Source organism: Drosophila miranda, chromosome XL (genome assembly GCF_003369915.1).
Source record: "Drosophila miranda strain MSH22 chromosome XL, D.miranda_PacBio2.1, whole genome shotgun sequence".
Lineage (NCBI taxonomy): Eukaryota > Metazoa > Arthropoda > Insecta > Diptera > Drosophilidae > Drosophila > Drosophila miranda.
In genome coordinates this window covers 22,198,548-22,211,301 of record NC_046673.1, presented here as the reverse complement: position 1 = coordinate 22,211,301, position 12,754 = coordinate 22,198,548, and the positions used below count along the sequence as shown (strand labels likewise).

The 12,754-nt window shown below is 45.0% G+C and overlaps 1 protein-coding gene across 1 annotated transcript in view; it reads right to left on the bottom strand.

Annotated features, from left to right (window-relative positions):
- Positions 1-8,321, bottom strand: part of LOC108154696 (low-density lipoprotein receptor-related protein 2) — a 149,843-nt gene extending 141,522 nt beyond the window's left edge. The window contains exon 1 of the mRNA XM_017285049.2: positions 7,294-8,321. The gene's annotated coding sequence lies outside the window, so the exon portion shown is untranslated. The remainder of the gene's footprint in view (positions 1-7,293) is intronic.
- Between the last annotated feature and the right edge of the window lie 4,433 nt (positions 8,322-12,754).

Genomic DNA, 12,754 nt, shown 5'->3' with positions numbered 1-12,754 from the left:
GTAAGGGAGGGGCCACATCTGGAGGGAGGTCTGAGGGTCTCAGGGTCTGGTCTTGGCCCGGTCCCCGCCCGTTCTTCTGCCAGATTGTCTTTCATCTTCCATGCTCCATGCTCGGGCTCCAGCTGCCAGCTGCTCTTCCTGCCAGAGACGCCGCCGAAGCTGCAGCTTTCCACCGTTATTTACATTTTATGGCACACATTTTTTGTGTTTTCTTTTTTTTGGCTGGCAAAGAGGGGACTTTCGGTGTGGAGCCGAGACCGAGGCCGAGGCCGAAGCTGGGGCTGATGGCTAATTTAAGTTTGCTTTATTCCCGGGCTTGGCTTTGTTTGTTGTTTAGGCAAATATTTATGATCGACTTTTATTCGGCACTCGAGGCAAGGTCGAGACCGAGACCGAGACCGACTCGAGACCGACTCGAGTCCATGGAGGAGCGCTCTGTCTGCTCCATCTTCCCCCTGGCCTTTGACATTTCGCTGTGGCTGGCTTTTTTCCCTTTTCTCTCCCTCGAGTCTTGCCAAAGTTCATTGTGGTCTGTGGTCCTCTTAGCACAGCTTCCCCCTTTCCTGTCTGCCTTTCCCCATTCGATGTTCGTATCGGCCACAGTTGTGATTATGTCCGCAAGTTTTTCTTTTCCTTGTGTTTTCGTACCTTGTGGCGAGATCTCTCTCTCTCTCTCTCTCTCCTGGGGCATGTTGTGTTCCTCTGTGGAATATATCCACCAATTTAGCGAGGGCTATGGCAATTGGATGGATGGCATTATTATCTCAAGAATAGGCGATTACTGAACCCAATGAAAATATCACTATCGCCTAAATGCAAATAATTGATTTAAACATATTTTATACATAAAAAAATATATATATTTAATATTTAAAATATCAAGTATTTCGCATTTAAAATATATATATATTATATATTTCAAACAAATATATTTCGTATTAAAAATAACAATATTTAATACTAAAAACAAAGATATTTCATATAAAAACAATAAATATATTTTATAATACAAATAAATATATTTGATGATTAAAGCAAAAATATTTAGTGATTTAAATAAAGAAAGAATTAAATTATAATTAATTAAAGAAAAAAAAAAATTTGTTAATAAAAAAAAATTACGATTAAAGTGAAAATATTGAGTATAAAATAAAATAAATATGTTTCATATAAAAATATATTTTATATTTAAAAAATAAATATATTTGCTTTTATATATTAAATTTCATATAAAAATATAAATATATTTCATAAAAAAAAAATACACCATTATAAAAATAAATTTATTTCATTATTAAAGCCAAAACATATAATATTGTAAATAAATATATGTATTTCATAGAATTCAAATATTTAATCAATAATAGTTTAATAATTTTAAAAGCAAACATACTTTATTTTAAAAATACAAATATTTTTTCTTTTGAAAACTAAATATATTTCTAATAAAAATATTTGTTTTTAAAAATAAATATATATTTATATATTTTCATATTTCAATTGAATATATTTTCTAAAAATGAAATATATTATTTTATATTTTAAACTGTTTTATGGACTCGGTGTTCTCTCAGTGTGTGCTGGCACATCGATTGGCAGGGTATCCCGTGGTCGGTGTCGCTCTCGCCCTTGGACTGTGGCGATCCGAAAGGACCCCGGGCGCAGCGTCGAAAGTTTTTAGTTAGTTTAACTTTTTTTAGTACCCCCCCCCCCCCCCCCCCCACCACCCCACACGTGGCACGGTGGCCGGCCCTCTCCGCCTCCCCCGCCCCCGTATGTTTCGATGTTACTTTTTGTTACTTTTAATTTGTGTGTAAACTGATGCAAACCAATATTTGAACTTTTGCCATGGCTGGCCCCCTCTGTGGCACCCTTTGTGGCCCCCCACCCCCTGTGGCCCAGCCGAAATGTCAGCTCATTCATTAACTTGCGCAAAAGGTTTCCAAGTCTCGTCTTCCATCTATTCCCATTCCCCCATTCCATCTGACAGTAATTCAAATCCAAATGGCAGACCGCCATAGTTCAGATATATATATAGCCAAAAAATGTATTCAATTACAGAAGGGGGGCTGCGGAGGGGGTAAAAGTTTGTGACATCGAAAATGTGCTAACAAGGCGAGTTCTAATTAATACCAAGGAACGACGGAATGGAATGGTGGCCCAAAGGTGGAGAAAAGTCCAGTCACCGCCACAGCAGATCCGATAACATGTGGCAGCCAGCCAGAAGCTCAATTGTCGCTGTCTGAGTCAGCTGCAGGGCCCCATTGGGCGGGGGGGGGGGGGGTCTCGGGTCTCAATTGATTGAATGGCAAGAGGAAACTCGTTTCAACTTCCGATATTGAGATGTTTTCCATCTTTTAATTGCACAAACAATGGGTTTGGGGGGGGGGGCTATGCATTGGTTTGTTTTCCATCAATCAAATCGTATCGTTTTCATCGGCTGACTCATCGAGTGTCTGGGTCTTGGTTCATTCTTGGATCTTCCCAATTTCAGCGATCACTTCTCGATGTTCCATCTGTGGGGCAGCAATTACGACGGATATTCCAAATCGAAATAGAATTAGCATAAGCCATTCACATGACAGCCGTTCCGTTCCCGCTTCGTTCCGTAATCAAGGCCCTGCCTGCCCCCCCCCCCCCCCCCCTCGGCCACCGTTTCCCCCATCAAGCGGTTTTTTTTGCAAGAGAACAAACGCCACGTATCCCCAGTCCCAGTCCCAGCCACAGCCCCACTCCATCGCTGATGTGATGCTTAACATTTCCAGATTTCTAATTTTTATTTGCCTGCTGCCTGTCGTCGTCGTTGTTGTTGTTGTTTTTATTTCTAATTAAGTTTTTTCCTCATTTGTTTTTGTTTTTGTTTTTGTTTTTTTTTGTGTGTTCTTTTTTTCGCTGAAGCGAGATCCGATCCCGAGTTGTCTCGAGACCTGTTTGAGGGGGGACTGGAATGATTTTGGGCTTGGGGGGAACTTCTACGCGCAACAGAGTATTTCTTGTTCTTTCTGTTGCTTATTGTTTATTGTATAAGCACATTATTTGCAATATGTGGCTTTAAATAATTAGCAAATAAATTATATACCCTACGGGCAGGGTATTCCTGGAAAACAATCTGACGGATGGCATGGCCCGGGTTGGAATGGGATGGAATGGGATGGGATGATGCTTCACGTGAGTGTCGGCCAGTGCCAGGCCCAGTGCCAGGCCGCCATACGAGTACCGCACTGCAGTTGTTAATTAATAAATACTCGTTTGCCTTTTGCTCATTATACTCGCGGACGTCTGCTGTTGATGTACTCAAACGGAACTCGATACTGGCCGAAATGGACGGTGGGGAGAGGGGGGAGGGACCTGCTTGATGTCTACGAGGTCGGGGTCACCAATTGGGAGGGGAGTGTCTCGAAGATGGCCAGAAATTGCCACTGAAAGTGGTACTTATCGTGGAAAAAAATTCAATAAATAATAAATACAGTAAATAATAAATATAAAAATATATTAAATAAAAAATATAAAAAATAATAAATATTTAATATTTTAAATAATAATTATAATAATAAATATAATGAAAAATAATTATAATAATAAATGAAATAAATAGATAATTATTAATGATTTATTGTTTTGGTTCGTTGGGAATATTGTGATGGAATATAGGCTTGAAAAAATGCCTCTAAGCCTTTAAATTGGTTTAAAATAAATCCATCTTTGGGTAAAATCAATTCTATTGAGTGGCCCTAGAGCGCGCCCCTGGCAAGAGGCACCCAACCGACCGAGAGGTGCTGCCGTAAAACCCGCGACCTTTTCCAAATCAAATCTCTAATATTCAAGAACAAATTTGAATTAATCTAATCTAATAATATTTAATAGTTTGCTTTATTGTCCAAAAATATTCCAAAAATTGTAAGCCTAAATAAATCTGAGATTTGTGGTGGATTCCACCCAAGAAAAGGCTGGAAAACCCTTGGGGTACTAGTATTTTCCGAAGAGGAAGAGAGCACTTTATGGGTAGATATTACAGGGTGATACAGGGAATTATTCGATCTACAAAGCGAAAGGTTTAGATCGAAACCAATATCTTTTCGGTAAAACGTAGACTCTTGGAAATTTCAAAAAAGAAAACCCCTTTCAAAGGTCAAGACAGCGACACCTTTTCCACGAAAAAGAAAAAGTGATCTGTGGTGCGGTGTGGATTGCTTATTAAATTTCGCTCACGTTTTGGCGATTTGTTTAAAAAGTTTGAGTGTTTCTTGTTTATTTGTTTTGGTTTCTCCTGGGAGAAAGAGCGCTGCCAGTTCCTTCGAAAGGCAAACAAAGCCTCGGCTATGATCTCATCTTCATCTCCGGCAAGAGTCGAGTCGGCCGAGGCTAAGGCCAAGCCAAGCCAAGCAAAATATATCCGATAATGGCATTACACAAATCCACACGTTCCCTCGTTCCATCGTTCCACAAATTGCTGACCAAAAAAAAATGAAGTATTTAAGCGATGCGATGCGATGCGCTGATGATTAACGTGATGGAAATCGAAATCAAGTGCGGAAGCGACAGCAAAGGCCTTGATTAGCATTTTTTGGGCCAAATATATATGAAAATATATATATGGAATATAGAGAATGTCTGGGGCCTTCCGGCTAGAGCAAAGCATTGATCGGGGAATTATAAAGAATTATATTTGGGACTGCATTTTTACTGGGAATTCTATTTTTCTTGGCAGCCACGAAGAGCAGGAAATGTGCCGAATCTGTTAAGGATTGTAAGACTCTTATTTGACTTTCATTGGGGTTCAGCCAAGGCTCATGTCTCTCTCTCTCTCTCTCTCTTTCTCTCTTTCATTAGTAATAATCGTAGTCGGTAAGCGATTAAACAATTAGCTTATTAATCCATTATCTAAATGCAACCCTCGGTCCAATGTTGAACAGCCATCGAGGCCATTTAAAGACTGAAGCTAATGGCAGAGCTAATTGCCCCCGAGACACTTGGCCTATAATAATCGCAATCATTTTTCCGGATTTCTCCCAGTGCATTTGGGAGGAGAAAAAAAATGATTGTCATGCAGATTACCTGGCGCTGCCTGCTGCCTGCTCCTGCCACTGGCATTTGCATATGGATTTGGGATTTGTGAGAGAGCCAGCCCCTCCCCCGCCCCCCCCATCCCCACGTCTCACATATGTTGGCTGGTTCGCTGGTTGGTTGGCATTGCAATTTGTCAACATGACAAATACCAAAAAAGCTGCAGTCGAGTTGAGTCGAAAGACACTCCAGTCCGACAGATGGATAGACAGATCGCCAGACAGACACTTCGGCAGTGGGACAGTGGGACAGACAGACAGACAGACGGCCAGACAGGCATCAAGTAGCGGCAGGCATCGTCTGTCTGATTGGCGAACGTTTGCTAAATGTATGCATGAAAAATGCATTAGAGCCCCGCCGCACAGACACGGAAGCAGGAGTCCCCCGCACCCCTCACTCCTGGCGGGAGGGGGGCGGGGACACGAAAGGGACAACGAGGTTGTCGAAGCATCAGCTTCCCAGATACAAAGCGAGTCTATAGTGCGCTCGCATTCAGGCGACATCTTCCTAATGATGACATGCCACAGAGAACAACAAGTAGGAGGCGGCCAGGCACCCGACTGTGGGATACCCAATGCTCCATCCAATTGGATATCACTCGATTAGGGAAGAGAAATGTCAGTCGATTCATTTGAGTGCATGACAATGGGTACATTCCTTGTCCAACACTCCAATCAGCACTTTCGGATGAGCGGAATATTCAAAAGTTGTTTATGTCTATGCCCATCCGCTATATACCCCTCAGCGATAGGAGTGCGCGGTATAAATGGAGGAGATGCTGCCACTGCAGCAGCATTTCAATTGCCATCAGGTTGGTGGGTGCAGGGGGCAGGGGGCAGGGGGCGGGGGAGTAAAATGCATTGAAACTAAGCCTGGGCTGAGACTGATTCGTCCGAAGGGGCTCTCGGGGTTCGGGGTGCGGGGTTCGGTGTTGGGGGCTCGGGTCGGGGCTGTCATGTGAAGTGAGCGAGAAACAATTGAGTAAGTAGGTCTCTGCTACGAAGGGGGGGTATAGTTGGGGATTAGGCTTTGTGAAGAATGATTCAATTGGATACCATTGGACTGAAGATAGAAGTCTCGTACAGCGCAAATGTGGACTAACCTTTCCTATGGGGGAAGAACCCTCAGAAGAGTATCGCAAGGAGTCTCAAGGAACAGTTCGGATCGGCTATCGGTCCATCTAGAGGCAAAGGGGACGATGGGGAATTCCCATCTGTTGTGGTAGCTCCCGCATCAGGCATCAGGCATCAGGCATAGAAACTTCTGATTAGAGTTTCCCTTCCAAGGCTCTAAAGGAACTTTTTCGAACTAAAATTTTGCCCCCCACCTCCTCCATCCGCCGCCCTGCTCTCATTTGTGCTTTTGTTTGGGATTCTGCTGGGAAAAGCGGGACCTGGGCTGGGCGGTGGAAAATGCCGAAAATTTAAAACGAGATAAATGCTGCCTAATTGCACAGGGAAAGATGGAGAGACAGAGAGAGAGAGTGGGAGAGAGGGAGGGAGATGGGTGGGTGGAAAGCTGAGAGCAGTTCCCCGATAAGGGGCCAGCGGGAAGGCGATAGGACATCAAATTATAAACGAAAGTTCTCAAAACAATTTAATCAGCGGCAAAACAACAAAAACATTTACACACACACACACACACGCACAAGCACGCACGAACAGTAAGAGAGCGGGAGAGCGGGAGAGGAAGCACAGGCAAAAGCAGAAGCAGAGATGCTAGCTGCTGGGTTCTCTCTTGTGGCTCCTGCTGTTGGTTTTCTTTTGTTGTTGGTGGAAAATCTTGTTAGATCTGGTTCCAAATGCATTGCCAAGAAGAAGCAGAAGGAAAACAAGAAAAAGAAGAGGAGCGAGCGCGAGCGCAAAAGAGACGAAAATCACCGATGGGATGTGGTGGGGTGGGGTGGGGTGTAGTGGGCCGCTGCAAATTGAGTGGCAGAGTGGTGGGGAGGTGGGGAGGAGGGGAGATGGAGGGCGAGGGAGAGCCACCGCAAACTCGGGAAAACTTGTTACCAAGAGACACAAGCAAACACAAGAGAGGGCGGGGCACCGGAGGGGAGGCCGGGGCCAGGGACAGGGCCAGGGACAGGGCCAGGGACAGGGACAGACAGCTTCATTAGCGTTCGACCGGCAACAAAAGGGTTTTTAAAACATTTAGTTGTCGAAAAAGAAAAACTCTGCTCTTCGCTCGACTTAAAGTACATAGAAATTGTTGTTGCTTGTTGCTTACCTGTCGCCGAGCAGGCAGGGCAGCCAGCCCCTCTCTCACTCGCTCTTCTCACCTGCCTGCGCGCGAGAGAGAGCTAGTAATCCAGAGAGAGAGAGAGAGAGACAGAGAGCAGTGCACACGCGTAACAGCGCACAAATCCTTAAGTATGCAAAAATCTGTTTCTTTCGCTGATGTTTTTGTTGTTCCTGCAGGTCAGGTCCAGGGTCCAGGGTCCAGGGTCCGGGGTACAGGTAACACCAAACACCAAAATAACCGAAAAGGCCACAGGCAAAAGGGCAGCCACACCACAAAAACAAAATCAAAACCAAAACAACACAAACTTTGAAACACGACAAAAACAACAGAAAAAAAAAAACAGTGGCCATACAAATAATGAGCGCGCGCGCGAAACGGTTCTTGTTGTGGGTGGGTGTGTGTGTGTGTCTGTGTGCGTGCGTGTCGTGTCTGACTGTCGTTGCTTTTCTCTCTGTCACGTCGAACTGCGAACGAACTGCGACGGCGCGCCTATGAAAACCAACTGAGCAACAGCACCGACGCGGCGCCGGTGGGCAACTAACTCGCTGCTGGCGTCGGCAGAGCATCAGCGTCGGCAGCGTTTGCTCTCCCGCTCCCTCGCATATACACGTCGCGACGCAGTAGTTCCCTGCTGAAGTCTTTCGTTATTCCGCTGTTTTGGTGCTGTTGTTGCTTTTGCTTTTGCTGTTGTTCTTTCTGTTACTGTTCTTGTTCTTTCGATGCTGCCGTTGCTGCTGCTGCGTAGCTGCTGTTGCGTTGGCGCAATTATGAGCGTAATAGAGAGAGAGAGCGGGAGAGCGACTCAGAGTCAGTTGAATTTCAGGTGTGGCAACCGGCAAAAAAACAAAAAAAAAATCTTATTTCGTATGCCCACAAAGACAGTGAGAGGGAGAGGGAGAGCCAACATCATCATGATCTCTTGGGAACTTAATGAGAACAATTTTACATACGAAGATTACACTTCTGTTGTTGCTTTTGCATATTCCTGATTTTAGGCCACCAAATACATTGAAATCTTGAAATTTGGATTAGCGGACAATTGAGAGCCATGTTGCGGGTGTCTTCCCACCGCCCCTTGCGTTGGGGCGGCAATATTTTATTTGTTTGAGATCTTGTCGTTGGGTACAAGAAAATTAAGATTTCAGGTCCCTTCGAAGGGAAGGCTGTCGAAGAACTACTGGAACTCTCAACTTCGCTTTATACCGCCTAAGGTCTGTCCTTAATCTTAATTTGTTTTTTGTATAGCTTCTCCCTTGTTGTTGTTGTATCTTAAACAGATTTGTAATAGTTCTCGAGCGCATGGCAATGGATTCTTTCTTGATTCTATTGCTTCTCTCTCTCTCTCTCTCTCTCTCTCTCTCTCTTTTTCTGGCGCTCTTTGAAAATCGGGTCGCCTACGGCACTGCTTGCTTATTCCACACAGGTGTGTGATTGTGTGTATGCAAGTGTGCACTTGTGTGTGGAAAAAACAGGTATCACACACACACACACACACACACACACATAGACTGCCACGGACACGGTCTCACACAGTCATCGTCGTCATCATCAACAACATCTAAGCCAAGTTGTTGCCTCTTTTCACCTTTCCTTTTGGCCATCAAATTCGGCTCTCTCTTGCTCTCTCTCTCTCTCCCTATCTGTCTTCGGTTGAGTGTTCCATGATCGCTTGTGGGCATGCAGGCAGGCAGGGGGTAGAGTGTGCGTTCTCTTGTGCCTTTGTGGCCGCTTCCTAATCCATTAACTGGTCTCCCTCTCTCTCTCTCTCTCTCTCTCTCGCTCTTTTGTCTTGGCCACTTTTGCTCATCTTGGTCTTGCTGCAGCTAGCCATCCCGCTTGCACATGATGACGACGCACTTAAGCCGGTTAAAAAATCGAATATTTTCTACTCAAAAATACATCAGAAAAAGCGTGCTCCAAAGAACAAAATCACATATCCAGAATTTTGATTTAAATTCGATTAATCATAATCCTAAACGAAAGACCGCCCTGGCCTGTTGTCATGATGATGATGATGAAGGGGGGCGGCCATCGATCAGAAGCCACAGCCGAACCATATGACTTCTTCTCTCCTCGCCTCTCTCCACTCTCTTCTTTCTACCATTTTCTTATACCTTTTGCCACATTTTTGCCCTGGCAGACTTTCATTTTGGCCCCAAAAACTTCTATTGGGGTTTCAGGCCCGGTTCTGTTTGATTTTTCTATAAGCATCTACATCGGAATGGGAGAGGACGATATGGCCTTACACATAGGCATACATACATATGTACAGATATTTGTATATGTATGTACTATACATATAATTTTTCTGCCACGCTCAACGATCAGCGACAACAATTTAGAAAATTAGTTGCACAGTCAACAAAACTTGTTCCATTGGCTTTCTAACCGGCACTGAGGGAAGCACCAGATCCACGGAGCTCTGGTTAGGGGGGCCGGGGGCTGGGTCGAGGAGTGGGCCGTCTCCCCTCCCCTCCCCACCGATGGCATCTGCATATCTGTAATTTGTAACGTAATTCGATCTCCCTGGCATATTCTAGACGGCTGGAGGATCGGAAAATTTCCAGAAATGGAACTGGAACTTGTGCGTTCTCAAAGAATTTCTCACTATGTTTTGGAGAACATATATATGTGCTCTGGAACCACCCTATTGTTTACAGTACACTTTGAAAAAGATGCTCGAGGCTGGGCCTGGATGATAGATTGGAGGAAACTAGTTCCCACCACTTGAAACCGGTTCAAATATGGGCTGCCTTTCAAGCTCAAGCTCAAGCTCTGCCTCTAGCTCTAGAGCTAGAAACGAGCTCAGAATTCAGATCAGAACTAGTTCAGAAATGGAGTTTGTTCTTGCCACAAAGAGCAGCAGTTTTGACTGTGATTCGTGATTGTTTTGCCCTGGACTCTGGACTGGACTGGACTGGACTGGACTCCTCCCGAAGCGGGCCGTCTATTCAGGGTCTTCATGGCAAATACTCGTGTGTATATAAATTTGTGAAATTGTCAGTGCGCCGCCACAAGCTGAAAATGATTTACCGCCTTGGGGCCACAAGCCGGCGACTCATTTATCAAGCAGCAAAATAAAGAGAGACCGAAAATGAAGAGAATTCTAAGTTTTGAGTGCGGGAAACTTTCACCAGTTCCACCGGATGGTAGAGGGGTCGAGTCACACTCGAGGATGTCTGCCGGAGAGGACTTGCAAATCACTTTTGGTGGGGGCTTTCTGCTGCTTCTGCTGCTTCTGCCGTTTTGTTTACGTTTTTGATGTTTCTCATGGGATCTTGGGACTTGGCCGTGGGACTAGGACTGTGACTGATCGTTTTCGAGACTGGTTTCGCTGCTGGCTGGCTGGCTGACTAGCTGGCTAAAAAAGGAAGTTGCTCGCAAAGTGGCGAAAGCCACGCTGCGCTGCCGCCGCCACTGACCGCCAACAAACTGTTCGATCGTTCGATGGTTCGATGGTTCGCTTTCTTTCTGGCCAAATCGGAGACGGGAGACTTGGCTTCCAAACTTCCTTTTCTGGCCTGCTGCCCCTTTGTGTGGCCTTAATTTGCGGTTTTGGTTTCGGTTTCTTTTGTTTCAATTGCATTTGCATTCGCATTTGTGTGTGTAATTTTTTATTTTTTTTTTGTCGCATGAACTATTTCTGTGGAATTGGCACAATTTTTTCTTGTTTACATATCTGCAGCACAGCAAAACAAAAACAAAAAGAGGTGACATCAATTTGCGCAAATATTTCCCGCACACTCACTTGAACAACAACAAAAAAATATATTTATTTAAAGCAGGCCAGAGATTACTTGGATCTTTACGTTACGCTTAAATTTCGCTTAATTTTCCTCCGCTCAGATTTGCCTTGAATTTAGCAGAAGTTCGTTTCGGCTTTTCGCCACACACGTTGAACGAATCTTTGCGTTTTGGGGGGGGGGACTACTCTGCCGCGCTGGCTGACGACCGTGTTCACACGACAACGCTCCGGAGCGTCTGGGGCGTTAATGGGGCGGCAAGGCCGTGCACGCTTCGAATGTTGCTGGTGGTCAGTGGCCATGTTGCTTGCACAAATGTTGCCCCAGTCGGCCCCATGTTGCTGGATGGCGCATACTGCGGTGGCCCTGCAAAAAAGGTACGGCAAACGACCAGCCATATACAGCCCGTGCAGGCCGCAAGCCTTACCTTTCTTCTTGCATGCTCTGACTGTGACATACATTGAGGCGAGCAACAGGTGAGGTGAGGTTCGTATGGCGTGCCGTTTATGTTGCTGGCCCGTTTTTCCTCGCTGTCCATACCTTTCCATAACCAAGAGGTTCGAGTCGAGCCTCGAGCGCGCTCAGCCGGTGGTTGTGTTTTGTTCGAGCTCTCTCACGACTCGGTTTTGCGTTCAGGTGTGAGTTTTGAGAGAGGATTAGAGTCGAGACCCGCTCGAGACGACGCTGCCAGCCGGCTCGCAGCGTGTTCGAAGGCTGCGAGCAAGCCGGCTCAAAGAACAGTGGCTTGAGGCTTGAGAGGGGGCTTCGTAAGACTGCACTTGAAAACTGGGAAACGAATTATCTTGGAGCCTGCAAGCAACTCAACAATAAGGCCATAGATAGAACCTCGGGTTGGTCTAATTTGTGACTCGACTCCTCATGACTGTTCCCTGTTGATTGGATCCCATTTTCCCATTGAAATAAGCTGTCTACCCATGTATTTTCTTGGCCATCGCAGTACCAAAAATGAGATCAGAACATTCTTAAGATAAAAATACGTATGCGACATATCAGACGAAGCACGTTGCACAGCTCTCGAATTCTCGGCCTTGGCGATTCAGGCCGAGAACATGCTTAACGAATGAAACTATCTTTGGACTGCGTTTTCTTTTCTTTCTCTCTTATTCTTCAAGTTTGCATAGGTCAGGCTTTCTCCAGTGACCTTTGGTCACCGCTAAATACGCGAAAATACATATATTGATAAATTAAGTGTGCGAAAGCTGTTTCTTCTTTAGAACATTTGAATGGAAATGTGTGTTCGGTTCTGTCAAAGGATAAATCGAAAGACCTGCTTGAAAGCCCCCAAGTTTTGGGCGATTAGAAAACCAAAATGTACTTTCCTGAGCTCTGTTTTTGTTTTTGCCTTTTTTATTAACGGGAATAGTGTGTGTTTTTCTCGATTTCCGAAGAATCGGTGATCACTGGGGACGTCGCTGAAAGCTGATCGCTTCTGGTCTGGCATTGCGGTTAAGAGATCTGGGCCACCCGATAGGCGGAACGGAACACGAAGCAGTTATGTGGGGACCAGTCCTGTTCTACGAACGGACGGAACAGCTGTTCAGTCGGTTATTGATTCTACTAAAGACTTAAATTCAATATTTCAGCTCTATTACTTTGAACACAACCATATGCAGATGCATATTTATCTCTCTTTGTACAGTCTTTATCGAAGTATCTATATTTCTGTCTAACCCTGCGCTATG